This window comes from Brachycentrus maculatus, unplaced genomic scaffold (genome assembly GCF_059751285.1).
Source record: "Brachycentrus maculatus isolate JH-2025_06_01 unplaced genomic scaffold, ASM5975128v1 h1tg000852l, whole genome shotgun sequence".
NCBI lineage: Eukaryota > Metazoa > Arthropoda > Insecta > Trichoptera > Brachycentridae > Brachycentrus > Brachycentrus maculatus.
The window spans coordinates 76244-90877 of NW_028281579.1; the positions used below are offsets into that span (position 1 = coordinate 76244).

The 14634-nt window shown below is 42.0% G+C and overlaps 1 long non-coding RNA gene across 1 annotated transcript; it reads left to right on the forward strand.

Annotated features, from left to right (window-relative positions):
* Positions 1–422: 422 nt before the first annotated feature.
* On the forward strand, positions 423–12047 carry LOC148300016 (uncharacterized). Its single transcript, XR_015839004.1, has 3 exons — positions 423–1126; positions 2351–2598; positions 10801–12047. It is a non-coding gene; the product is annotated as an uncharacterized LOC148300016 (long non-coding RNA).
* The last annotated feature ends 2587 nt before the right edge of the window (positions 12048–14634 follow it).

The window sequence follows — 14634 nt, forward strand, 5'->3', positions numbered from 1 at the left end:
AGATAATAATTTCAAAAAAGTTACCATTACCATTTACCATTGTAAGGCTGAGTTGAGTAACCATTATTAATCGCCTGAACTCTTTTTATAAATGTCGCGTTTTAGCCGTTACCTTTCTATTTTTGTTTACACTGAAATAAATAAATTTAGATAGTGAAATATCTTCTTTGTAATATTAATATTATAATTTTGAAAATATGTAATACAACAAATTTCAATATAAATACCATTTAACCTGAAAAATGAATGAAAAATATTTCGGCGGGTGGATTCGACATTCAGCCGCGGCGAAGTCACGCCCAGCCGGGAGCTTAGTACTTCTAGCCGTTTACGTCACTTTTACGGCCGCTGGCGAATATAACTTCTAGCCATAAAAAATCGAGGCAGTTGGCGGTCTTTATATAAATTGGTTAGTCTGTGGATATACATCAGTGCAGTCTGCAAGTGCAATGGGTAGGCACCGGATTTCTATGTTTCCATTGACAATTGTCTACATTTAGTGTTATCTCGTCCCTTATACGTCGTTTTTGAAGAATCTGACGTTTACGAGTCGAACCCATTGCGAAACATTGCGTGCGAACATCATGTGATGAATATCTCGTACATTATCTTCCAGCACAATGAAAAGATAAAAGACTTGTCGCCTTCGTTCGTGATATGTGATTGAGTGATAACAACTTAAATCATAAAGGTGCATATATATTTGTAATGAAGACTGAAGGCGTTCACACATCTAGGCTCTTTGCGGCGTGACACGTGTTCGCTTATAACCTATAATATTTTCTATATTGAAAACCAGATGGCGTCGCCTTTCTGTGATAAATTCGCTAAATAGAAGAAGCCCGATCGATAATTGATACATCATTGTTTGGAATAACCAACAGTGCACACGTATTTCGTCATCCGATTTCAATTCAGCAACATGGCGATTCTAATACACAATTATACCCATACTAGGCATATTGAGAACTTTCGACACGCGTACTGTGTTTATGAAGACTTTAAGAAGACCTGCCGATCTTTCACGACACTATTATCAGTTGGAATGTATCAAAGAATCATGTTCTCGAAGCTAAAGAATACCTGCGATATTTCGACGGGCAGCATTCAGACGAATCTAAAAAAGGTATTGAATAATAACTATTTCGAATTCTAACATTAAATACTGGGATATAAGTAATGAAGCCGTCATCTTACTTTCTATACATTATTTATAAGTACTCTTGGTATGTTGACTGTGTTTTTTAACCTTTCCCTTCCCTAAAAAATTCCGCGTGCCTCGGTGATATGTATTTTAACTAACTAACTAACCATCACGCAGCTTCCCCGCAGGGCTAGGCAGAGAGAATCGAACGCCACACCACTCTGTCTTTGCAAACATTCTTTGCCTCTTCTACATTCATGCATCTCCTCATACATACCCGACGATTATTACGACTCCTGACCCGGCCGCTTTCAAGTATTTGACATACCTGATTGTGCCCAGTTTTCCTAAACCGATATGTATTTTGTACACCATAATATTAAACACGTCGCTCACTCCTTTCAAGAACGTCATAAATCAAAAATCGTCAATTTTCAGTTGTGCATGTTTTCGGAATGCCCAGAAAATGTACTATATCCTAGCAAAAGAGGCATATTTTTAACTTAATATTTACCCGCTACAGGACAGAAAGTGTCGTTTTTGTATTTTGAAGAAAAGGTATTGTTAAATTATTATTTTAAATAAACTAAATATTTTTCAAATGGAGAAAACACCTTCAGGTTTTACCTAAAAAGATCTGTTGCACAGTGAATAGCTCAATCAGTGGCTTTATATTTATTTTTAATGCATTGTGTTATATTTTTAAACTTTAAAAACGTTCTCCTGAAAAATCAAGTTTTTTGATTTATGACGTTCTTGAAAGGAGTGAGCGACGTGTCCGTCTCCGTCCGTAGTATAATGGTCAGCACGCTCGGCTACCGTTCTGGAGGTCCCGGGTTCGATTCCCAAGGGGGGTCAAATAAATATAAGTGATTAATTTTCACTGTCATATTTATTCAATATTACCCTGGACTGGTACCTGAAGCGGAGGGCTGATCACCTTTCCTTCATGCGTAAACGACCAAGATAACACTGCGTTTATAGGACGCAGTGCCCTATGCACCATTGGGTGCGGATAAGGGTTTTATTATTTTATTTTTATTATTTTATATGAAAATGTGAATATTCCCAAATGTTGCTTTTACTGACCGTATTTGAGGTTGAAACGTTACAAACTTTCTACACTGCCAAAGAAGAATTTTTCTTTGTATTTTTTTCAAGTAAAACGTCATCGCAGATAATTAATTTTGTATCTTGTTTCCTCAGGTGGTCTTCAGTGGCGAGTGCCGCCTGGAGGCTGTCACGGAAGGCCGACAATTTGTTGGAAGAAGGCCATCGCAGCGATATTGCGCTGTACAAGTATTGAAACATCCATCTGCAATAGTGATATGGCATGCGTTACCAAGTGCCCGGGCCTTTTTTATGTTGTTGAAGGAAATATTAATCAAAATTCATATAAAGACGTTCTGGAAGCGGTTTTTTTCCATTACACGTTGCGCTTAAACCGAGTGAAGGTCCGTAAAAAACGTAATTCAATAAAAAAATAGTTTATTTTTATTTTTTAAATATATACATATTTTTATAAATATCGCTCACTCCTTTCAAGAACGTCGCAAATCAAAATACTTGATTTTTCAGGAGAACGTTTTTAAAGTTTAAAAAAATAATACAATGTATTAAAAATAAATATCAAGCCACTTACTGAACTTTTTACTGAGCAACAGATCTTTTTAGGTAAAACCTGAAGTTTTTTTCTCCATTTGAAAAATATTTAGTATATTTAAAAAAATAATTAAACAATACCTTTTCTTCAACATGCAAAAACGACACTTTCTGCCCTGTAGCGGGTAAATATTAATTTTAAAATATGCCGCTTTTGCTGGGATATAGTACATTTTCTGGGCATTCCGAAAACATGCATAACTGAAAATTGACAATTTTTGATTTACGACGTTCTTGAAAGGAGTGGGCGATATACGCGCAGGGTCCGCACGATTTACTTATCGCGGAACATACAGGATTTAATAGAATGTACTTTATAGTAATAAACAAAACATATGGTAATCTTGTGTAGGTACTTTACAATGATATCTATGTAATTCAATCAATGTTTTGCATTGTATAGAATCAAAAACAAAGAAAAAACTGTACTTTCAATAGTAGTACGTATAAATATATGTGTGTACATATATATATATATATATATATATATATATATATATATATATATATATATATATATATATATATATATATATATATATATATATATATATATATATATATATATATATATATATATATATATATATATATATATATATAATCGGGAAGACTCGGAGAACTAGCGTTTTCACAAGTTTGGTGTTTTGTACATCTATCAGGCCGACATACATACCGAATCCAGCCGGTTCATTCGCTGGAGGAAGGAGTTTGGTCGCGTCATGCTCAACGCCGATGTGGAAGGAGAAGATTATTTTAAAAACATTTTACGGACTGATGAGTTTAGTTTGGACCGTGATGGCATAACGAATTACGACAATTTAGATGTACATTATGCCAATGTGCAAATCGATAAAAAAAATGCATTTCTTTCATTTTATGATCCGAAATTCACTGACGCCTTCGTCAGATTCACCGTACCTAGGAGTCTTCAGCTGATGGTGCGCGGGGCACTGCGCCATATGAATGCAGTTTTATCTTGATCGTTAACACATGGAAGAAAGGTGGTGACCAGCCCTCCGCTTCAGGTGCCAGTCCAGGGTAATTGAATAATTATCAAATGTATTATGTAACCGGCGTGGGTTACGTGCGATGACTCTCAAAAATGTACACGCCTGGCCTTCTTCGGAATCTCCCAACTATGCCACCGTTGTAAGGGGTGACGTTCCAGACGGCCCCGCCGTACCGAGTTACCGAGTAAGCTGGATACGGACGGAGGTGAATGGATGTATGAGCCGGGAAGAGCGGCACTGGACCGACAAGTCAACCTCAATAGCCCTGATAAGGGCTTTCCGAAACTGGTCCGTGAATCGGTATAATGAGGCGAAGCGGTCCAGGCTGGCGGCGCGGCGAGTAGTCCAAGGAGCGGGAGCGGAGAAATGAAACACAGGTTTCAACAGTCACACCAGAACTGGTTTATTACAAAAAAATGCGCCCTCTATATACCCGGCCGTGATCGCGTACCGCCCGACAGTGGGAAAGTACAGCCAATCAGCGGCCGGGGGAGAGAGACAGCCATATCTCTGTCTCTCTCTAATGGGCACCGGACGGGCTACACTTTCATACCGTACCGGTGCCGTTCCAACAGTTCGTTATTACATTACAAGTTATTTTATCCTATCTTATATCAGTAATCTATTTATACTACTTAACATCTAGGCGCATTTATGTATTAACATTGTCTTATTCTTTCTTATATCTAATACATTCTGTAAATACATGAGAAATCGGTAGAATCCATAGAGGCCCTTCTTCGGGCCGCATTCCGACGGGCGACCGTTTCGCTCGCCGCCAGGCGCCTGGAATTCTTTTTCAGGGCCGCCGCACGGGGTGTGCGATCTGTCCGTAACACTCCCCCCGTGCAGCTAGTCTGCACCAAATTTCCTGGGACGGATTGCACGTTCTTCTCCCTTATCACGCCGATGGTGATGATTGTGGCCCGTTCAGCGTGGTCTCTCGGCAGCATCCTCGCGTCACCAGAGACACCAGGCCGCGACTCGCCCTGATGGAGTCGCCTTCCGGGTCACAACGCCAGACTGGAGAAGTCTGGGCTTGAGGTGATGCTTCGCGTCACGTCCAGTGATCAGCATCCTTGTCATCCTTCCAGAGTCATCCGGCCGCATCCATACTCGGGCGGAGACATCTGGCTGCGACTTGTCATCTAAGTCGCCTTGGTTTCCATATTACATTTGCCAGGCTGGCATCGCCTGGGCTTGAGTTGATGCTCCGCGTCACATCATGTGATCACCCGGCAGCATCCTTGTACGGCCAAAGTCATCCGGCCACATCCATAATCGGGCGGAGACGTTTGGCTGCGACTCGTCTTTCGTGAAGTCGCCTTGATTCCCCAGCATCCTTACCAGAGTCATCCGGCCGCAACCTTGTTCGGGCGGAGACGTCCGGCTACGACTTGTCCTAAGTCGCCTAAGTTCCGGAATTCTCACCGGAACCGCATGTGCCAGGCTGGCGTCGCCTGGGCTTCAATTGATGCTCCGCGTCACATCCTTGTGATCACCCGGCAGCATCTTCGTACGACCAGAGTCGTCCAGCCGCAATCGTTCGGGTGGAGACGTCTGGCTGCGACTTATCCTGAGTTTCCTAAGTCGCCTAAGTTCCGGAACTCTCATCGGAACCGCATGTTTGCCAAGCAAGCGTCGCTTGGGCTTGAATTGATGCTCCGCGTCACATCCTTGTGATCACCCGGCAGCATCTTCGTACGACCAGAGTCGTCCAGCCGCAATCGTTCGGGTGGAGACGTCTGGCTGCGACTTATAGTGAGTTTCCTAAGTCGCCTAAGCTCCGGTATTCCCACCGGAACCGCAGGGGCCAGGCTGGCGTCGCCTGGACTTTGAAGTGATGCTCCGCGTCACGTACAAATAGTGATCACCCGGCAGCATCCATGCCAGAGTCATCCGGCCGCAACCTCGTTTGGGCGGAGACGTCTGGCTGCGACTTATCTTAGTTTCCTAAGTCGCCTAAGTTCCAGAATCCTCACCGGAACCGCGAGTGCCAGGCAAGCGTCACCTGGGCTTGAATTGATGCTCCGCGTCACATCTTTGTGATCACCCGGCAGCATCCTTGCCAGAGTCGTCCGGCCGCAACCATTCGGGCGGAGACATCTGGCTGCGACTTGTCTTGAGTTTCCTAAGTCGCCTAAGCTCCGAACTTCCCGTCGGAACCGCATTACATATGCCAGGCTAGAATCGCCTGGGCTTGAAGTGATGCTCCGCGTCACGTGCTTGTGATCACCCGGCAGCATCCATGTGTGGCCATGAGTCATCCAGCCGCAATCATTCAGGTGGAGACATCTGGCCGCGACTTTTCCTTAATGTCGCCTTGGTTCCGAACTACCCGTCGGAACCGCATAAGTTTCCTGGCCGTCAGGCCACGACCCTTCTGTGAGTCGCCTTGGTTCCGAACTTCCCGTCGGAACCGTATGAAGTGTGCTACCGGGCCGTGACTTGTCCGAGAGTCGCTCCGGATTTCCCATCGGAACCGCATCAGGCGGCAAATCGTCTCGGGCCCGCAGCGACCCCGCCTTCCCAGGCGGTTGCTGCGTGGTAGCCTTCGCCGTTATTGCACGCGTATTCGCCGCGCGGCTTCTTTCCTTTGATACTCCCAAGGAGTCGATTGCGCACATTTGCGCCTGTAGTACTCCGCTCGCGGAGTCATTCCCCTTCACTTTGGGGCGTCCGTACGTGACCGGTCCCAGTGCGGTCACTATAGTCAGCTGACCGTTCCTTTGAAGCACTGGGGTGTCGATCGGGAACATTAGAGACGCGTTGTCGAGGCCGATAAGCAACTGCGGCTTGATAACGCCTCCGGTCTGCGCGAGCGCGCCACCTTCACGAACAAGATCCAAGTCCTTAATGGTCCTCGCCCTGATCTCGAATTCCCCGTTTTGTTCACTTTCCAAAGTCACCGTTACACGCTGTGACCTGTATGTGTTGCCTCGTCCACACGCGCCTTTGATTATCAGATTCTCGGCTATCCCTGTAGCACCAATTGCGCGGGCGACGCCCTCCTCCAGGAGGGTTACAGATGCAGCCTCGTCCATCAAGGCGAACACTTTTGCGGTCCCCCGTGGTCCCTTCAGAGTGATCGGCAACACTTTGAAGGTGACCGGGACCTCACCGTCATTTATCCACAACACCTGCGCATTGTCCACAGCGTCCTCACTTTCATCTTCCACAACACTGTCCGTGCGGAAGGAGTGCAGGATCCTATTGTGGTGTTTTCCGCATACATCACAACTTCTCGCTTCACAATTTGGCACCTTGTGCCCTGGTTCCAAACACTGGTAACACAGTTTGGACGACCGCACAAAGTCCCAGCGGTCATCCACGGTTTTCTTCTCGAACCGTTTGCATCGGCGTATGTTATGCCCGTTGGCCTTACAAAATACGCATTCCTTATCACTTGTTGTGTCGCGCGTCGCAAACACGTGATACCTCGGCTCGACGCGTCGAGCGTTCTCGCGGCGGGCGGGCTCGGCGCACTTGTCGCGCTGACCCGCGCGCTCCTTGTCTCTGTTCCTCGCCACCATTCTGAACAGACCTCCGTGGCGCGTGATGCCGGCGGTGATCTCGTCAAGCCAAGCGGCGAGATCGTAGATACTGCTCCTCGTCTCGCGGCGGCGATCGAGGAACCAATCCCACCGGAGTTGCGTCGGCATCTTGGCAACCATCTCCGCTAGCAGCTGCGGGTTGTCGAGATAGCAAGCGTCCATCCCGTCCACGGTGGTGATGACGTTGCGTATCGAAACCGCAAAATCCACGACTGCTTCGTCCGCGGGGTGGTCGGCGAGACTCGGCATCCTCCGGGCGTCTTCCAGTATCTGCGCGATGATGAGTGTCGGGCTGCCGAAGGCGTCCTCCAGCGTCCGCAATATTTCCGACACGTTGCGCGGATACAGTAGCAGGCCTGCTACCATGTGACGCGCACGCCCTTCCAGTGCGCGCGCCAATCTTCCGATGTTGTCAGCGTCCCCTATCCCCCATCTCTCAGTAGATTGGAGATATGCCGCGTTGAAGCGGCGCCATTCCCTCGGGTCTCCGCTGAACTTGGGCAACTCCGGCGGCTGCCCCGACCATCGAAAGTAGTCCCCGCCTCGGGGTGAGGGCTCCGCGTAGATTGCGCTTCCGTCATCTCTGCGGTGCCGTTCGTCCGGTCGAGCTCTGTCGACCCATTCGCGTACCGGGTAGCGATCGCGTTCGTCCGGTGCGTGCCAACGCAAGCCAGAGGTTTCCATACGCCTCGGCTCCGCGTTGCCAGTAGGCGCCGGGCCATGTCCCCCGGGCGCTTCTCCTCTGTGGCCGGTCAGTTCGTCCCGCGATTCCCCAGCGAATCGCGTAGGTTCCGGATCCAACACCGGAACCGGTAGAGCTGCGGCCGATGTCCTGAATTCCCTTCTGGGCTGATTGGCGGCGTCGTCCTGCCGCGTTCGTAGGTGGGTGGATTGTTCGACACCCGGTATAACCTCCCCCCCTGGGGAGCTTACGTTAGCTGCTGTCCACTGTGACAGGAGCTCACGGAGTTGCTGGAACTGCCTCTCGCTGCTAGCGGCTAGCTCCGCCATCTGGCGGCGCAAGTCGCTACTCGCATCAGTTCGGACTGAACTGACCGAGTCCCGACCCTCCTCACGGCGCTGCTCTTCGGGCTCCATGGCGACGTTGCGTCCCGACCTCAGGGATGCAGGCATCGTAGCTGGAGACTGCGTTGAAGGATCCGGCTCGAAGGACCAAAATGTAACCGGCGTGGGTTACGTGCGATGACTCTCAAAAATGTACACGCCTGGCCTTCTTCGGAATCTCCCAACTATGCCACCGTTGTAAGGGGTGACGTTCCAGACGGCCCCGCCGTACCGAGTTACCGAGTAAGCTGGATACGGACGGAGGTGAATGGATGTATGAGCCGGGAAGAGCGGCACTGGACCGACAAGTCAACCTCAATAGCCCTGATAAGGGCTTTCCGAAACTGGTCCGTGAATCGGTATAATGAGGCGAAGCGGTCCAGGCTGGCGGCGCGGCTAGTAGTCCAAGGAGCGGGAGCGGAGAAATGAAACACAGGTTTCAACAGTCACACCAGAACTGGTTTATTACAAAAAAATGCGCCCTCTATATACCCGGCCGTGATCGCGTACCGCCCGACAGTGGGAAAGTACAGCCAATCAGCGGCCGGGGGAGAGAGACAGCCATATCTCTGTCTCTCTCTAATGGACACCGGACGGGCTACACTTTCATACCGTACCGGTGCCGTTCCAACAGTTCGTTATTACATTACAAGTTATTTTATCCTATCTTATATCAGTAATCTATTTATACTACTTAACATCTAGGCGCATTTATGTATTAACATTGTCTTATTCTTTCTTATATCTAATACATTCTGTAAATACATGAGAAATCGGTAGAATCCATAGAGGCCCTTCTTCGGGCCGCATTCCGACGGGCGACCGTTTCGCTCGCCGCCAGGCGCCTGGAATTCTTTTTCAGGGCCGCCGCACGGGGTGTGCGATCTGTCCGTAACATATTATTTCGGCATTTACTCGTAGTAAGACATGTTGAAATTATTAAAGGTAACAATTGTTTTTTTTTAGTTTATTTATGACGACGATTTTCGGAAGCTATGCATCCATCTTCAGGCCTAAATATAAACTACTACTACTACTACCATCACGCCTTTTCTCCGCAGGGGTAGGCAGAGAGGATGGAACGCCACACTCTTCTGTCCTGACATACACTCCCCGCCTCCTTCACATCCATACATCTAGTCATACATGCCCTCCGATTACGCAGACTTTTGACACCGCCAGATTTTAGGTTCCGATTGATCTGATCGTGCCAAGTCTTTTTCGGTCGTCCACGTTCTGTTTTCCCTCTCACATTCGCCACATATATTTTCTTAGTCATTCTCTCGCTATCCATTCGCTCCACATGTCCATACCACCGCAAAGAGCTCTTTCCCCTACATATAAACTAAGTTTACATTTAGACCTGAAGCTTCCGAAACTAGTCGTAAATAAACTCAAGAGGTAAAAAAACAAGTGTTTTCTTTTATGATAAATTTAAGAGTGAAAAATCACTTTTAATTTTAGACCACTCCCGTTCATCGTCATCTTAGCTGGTATGTCCGCGTTTAAATTCTGCTACCCAAAATTTTACACTGGTAAATGATGAAAAAGAGACCAATTCGTCTTTAATTTGCATAGATGAATGTTGCCTGTCTAAAACAAACATTTAATGACTGCTACGCTACTCAATTTTTTTTCATTTTTGAACAAACGCTCACGGCGACTCACTCAAACGACTGTCAAAAAATAACTGGGCGTTCAAAGTGGTCAAAATTTGGTGAGTACCTACCTTTCAAAACATGCCCAAACACATGCTTAAGTTTTATGTTGAGGTCGGAAACTTTTCAGACATGGTAATATTTTTCTTTGTAAATTAGTGGGTGTATAACAATAAAATAAACAATGTGTTGCTTTGTAATTGAAGAAACGACTTCTTCTTCTTTTTCTTTCCATGTTCGCTCCCTAGGTGGAGCCTAGGTGGATATATATATATATATATATATATATATATATATATATATATATATATATATATATATAATATATATATATATATATATATATATATATATATATATATATATATATATATACATATATATATATATATATATATATATATATATATATATATATGTAATAAAATAACTAGGTACCTACCTATACATTTTATTAAGTACTTACAAATAGTACCTACATAAAACAGTTCTACCACCAGATGTCGCATGCGTCACTCAGAATAAAACTAAAGACTTCCGATAATATTGTTAACTGTCAGAATCAGATAGATAGATATAAAAATTATTATAAAGATAAATTAAGAATAAACTTTTACTGTCGTTTCTTTAATTACAAAGCAACACATTGTTTATTTTATTATTATACACCCACTTTACATATTATTTACACCCAATTTATAAAGAAAAATATTACCACGTTATAAAACGACAATTTTGTTAATTGGAAATGGATTATGAAACATTAGATGTACTAAAACAATTACTACAATATGTTCGGAGTGAGAGAGAAAAATTAGAAGATGATAAAAGAAAACGATTAGAAGATAATCAAAGAAGACGTGGAAATTTAAGAACTAGTGATAAAATTAAAAATAAAAATCATGTGAAAAAAATTTCTACAAAATATAAAATAAAATATACTCCAGAAAAGAAGAATTTCGAAGCAGATTTTGTGAGCAGGAATCCAGTATTAGAATCGAAGGAAAATGCAAATGAACAATTAAAAGTTGTAAATTTGGTTAAATTAGAAGATATTTTAAAAGATCAGAATAAAAATGAAGACATACAAATTACACAGAAACAGTGCTTGAAAAATTAAAATAAAAATAAAGTAGAAAAAACTTCTACGAAAGATAAAATAAAATATACTCCAGGAAAGAAGAATTTAGAAGTAGATTGTCTAAGCAGGAATCCAGTATTAAAATCGAATGAAAATGCAGATGAACAATTAAAAGTTGTAAATTTGGTTAAATTACAAGATAATTTAAAAGATCAGAATAAAAATGAAGACATACAAATTACACAGAAACAGTGCTTGAAAAATGAAAATAAAAATAAAGTAGAAAAAACTTCTACGAAAGATAAAATAAAATATTCTCCAGGAAAGAAGAATTTAGAAGTAGATTGTCCAAGCAGGAATTCAGTATTAAACTCGAATGAAAATGCAGATGAACAATTAAAAGTTGTAAATTTGGTTAAATTAGAAGATACTTTAAGAGATCAGAATAAAAATGAAGGAATTCAAAAGAAAAAAACAAATGGATTGAAAAAAAAACTGTGTCTACTTTAAAAGGGTCAAGAAGAAAAAGAAAAAAAAAGAACGAAAAAAAAAAAAAAAAACTTTATTATATCACTAAACTTATACAAGAAGATGATCCGGAGGACGAGTGAAAATTTTACTATGAATTTTCATCCGCAAGGGGGGAGATGTAATAAAATAACTAGGTACCTACCTATACATTTTATTAAGTACTTACAAATAGTACCTACATAAAACAGTTCTACCACCAGATGTCGCATGCGTCACTCAGAATAAAACAAAAGACTTCCGATAATATTGTTAACTGTCAGAATCAGATAGATAGATATAAAAATTATTATAAAGATAAATTAAGAATAAACTTTTACTGTCGTTTCTTTAATTACAAAGCAACACATTGTTTATTTTATTATTATACACCCACTTTACATATTATTTACACCCAATTTATAAACAAAAATATTACCACTATATATATATATATATATATATATATATATATATATATATATATATATATATATATATATATATATATATATATATATATATATATATATATATATATATATATATATATATATATATATATATATATATATATATATATATATATATATATATATATATATATATATATATATATATATATATATATATATATATAAAAATATAGGTCCTCACCCAGAACCTCGCAACGCGCGGGTCTGGGTGAGGACCTATCCGACATCGGATAAGAAACTCTCTACAACATTCTTTCTTCTACTTTCTTCTACGGTGAACACCGTCCATAACAACTGGCGATGAGGATTATAAGGATTTTTTTAGATGGGAATGAATCTTTGTCAGTCGGGAGGAATATCTAATTTAACATACTCAACCTATAAAGGATTTTATGAGGCTCGTTTTGTGTTCAAAACAGCCGTTTTCTTTTGGAAAATTCGCCTTCGAAAAAACCTTATATTCGTAAGTTGGCAATGAATGACGTCACAGAAGAGATGGAGTTATTTTAATATTGGTAACATTGCTAAATTATTGGCGGCTCTATTTGATGTCTATGGTCCCCCCCTCCCCTCATATTTCTATAACACAAATGGTAGTGTAGTGGTAAACAAACAACCTACAGTTCTATAAACCATAGACAACAAACCATATGACGTCATAAAACGTTCGATGACGTATACGAACGCACGTTTTTCGTTTTATTAAAATATCTAAAGTTTAAACCTTCATATTTCCCTTATTTCTTCTACACAGATTTCAATAAGAAAGCGACTGCCTTGTGATTTTTCGTTTTAATTTGTTAGCCAATACACCAACATCGTGATAGTTATCCATTGCATTTATTATGTACAAGGTTTATAGATCATTTAGTGGATTTTTGTTTCTTTTAGCTAATCCAATATGTTTTTATTTGAATCCGTGTCGGGAACAGGAGGGATAATCTAGTGTGGGCCAATCGGGAACGTGTCAGCATTTGCTCATTGCCGGGAGGAAACCACGTAGAACTCCTCAGGAGAAGCCGCTCACAGAGACTGCTGACTGTCCTCAACAGGCCTCCCGTTCCACTAGAAGAGGGTTCGGCATTTTGTGTCCTAGCTTGGTTTATGGTACCAATGTCCTGCACCATAAATAGTACTGTGCGGGTAGCCCGTGTTGGTGTGCACGCGTGCCATTGTATGCAAGTACTAGAGCTGCTATCGACCGATGGCTATGCATTAGGCACAAATCAAACCCTTTCATCGCGGATCGGATGTCTGGGAACAATTAAGAGGTCGTCTTCTGCAATTCTCCGTACTAAATGGTGATTTTAACGCCAATAGAAAGCGCTCACTTCTATTGAATCTTTCAAGTTCAGCTTTTTCGTTAGTATAAGGTTTACACATAAATCATAACGGAAGTTAGTTTTGGAAATATATTCACATCACGTGAGAGCAAAATTTTATATAGCGCTTTGATTGGCGTTCATGATGAGCCAGGATGAAAATTTTATCTGTAAGATTAAAATCGATAAGTACAAATTGCCAATTTGGATCTAGATTATATGCAAGTCTAATAGGTATTTCAAAATGGGTTTAAAGGAATGTAGGACGAAAGAACATTTATTTCATGAAGGGAACGCTTTGAGTTTTCAAAAATGCATTGAAATGGCGTCAACAATCAAACATTTAAATTAAAGAATCGTTCTGAATTTTAAAAAAATATATTCAAAAGTCAACAGTTTTAAAAATAAAATAAGGAATCATCACCAGTCAGGAACGGGTTGACAATTCGCAATTCTGCCGAATCGTTCGGTTGGCGATAAGACCTAAAAATGATTGTCACAAATGTTCCAGGTCAGGTATACGAGTAGTTTGTCATGTAAGTGTAAATAAATGCTACAGGCGTGCTAAACCGGGACATTTTAAAGTAAATGTAATTTTTCTAAGAATAAAAGCGTGATTTTAAAGGCGAAATATCATGGAACAGATAGAACAGAACTATAGATGATATAGTTTTTAGATAATTGTGAATATAAATAATAGAGAGTTCAAATTTTTATTGGATTCTGGCGCGTCTGGTTCTGTGGTACTGAAAAATATTTAAAAATTATAAATTATCCAACGATCAAAGGAAATTACTTAGTTTTGACAAGCAGTTGCAAGTTGTGGGTAAATGTGTAATACATGTTGGGTATAAGGAAGTATTGCAAAGGATCTATCGCACTAATGCCATTCAGCTGAGGCACGAAGAAGTCAGTAATCATGGTTCTGTAGCGCTCTCCATTGGCAGTAGCATTCTGGCCGGCATCGCCTTTAAAAAAACCCGGGCCAATGATTTCGCCTGCCCATAAAGCACACCAAACAGTGACTTTTAACGGATGCAAGGGCGTCTCGACAAAGGCTTCTGTGTATTCTCCACTCCAAATTCGGCAATACCGCTTAGCACATCCGCATATCAGTTTTTTTTCAAAACATGTATATAAAGACACAAATTG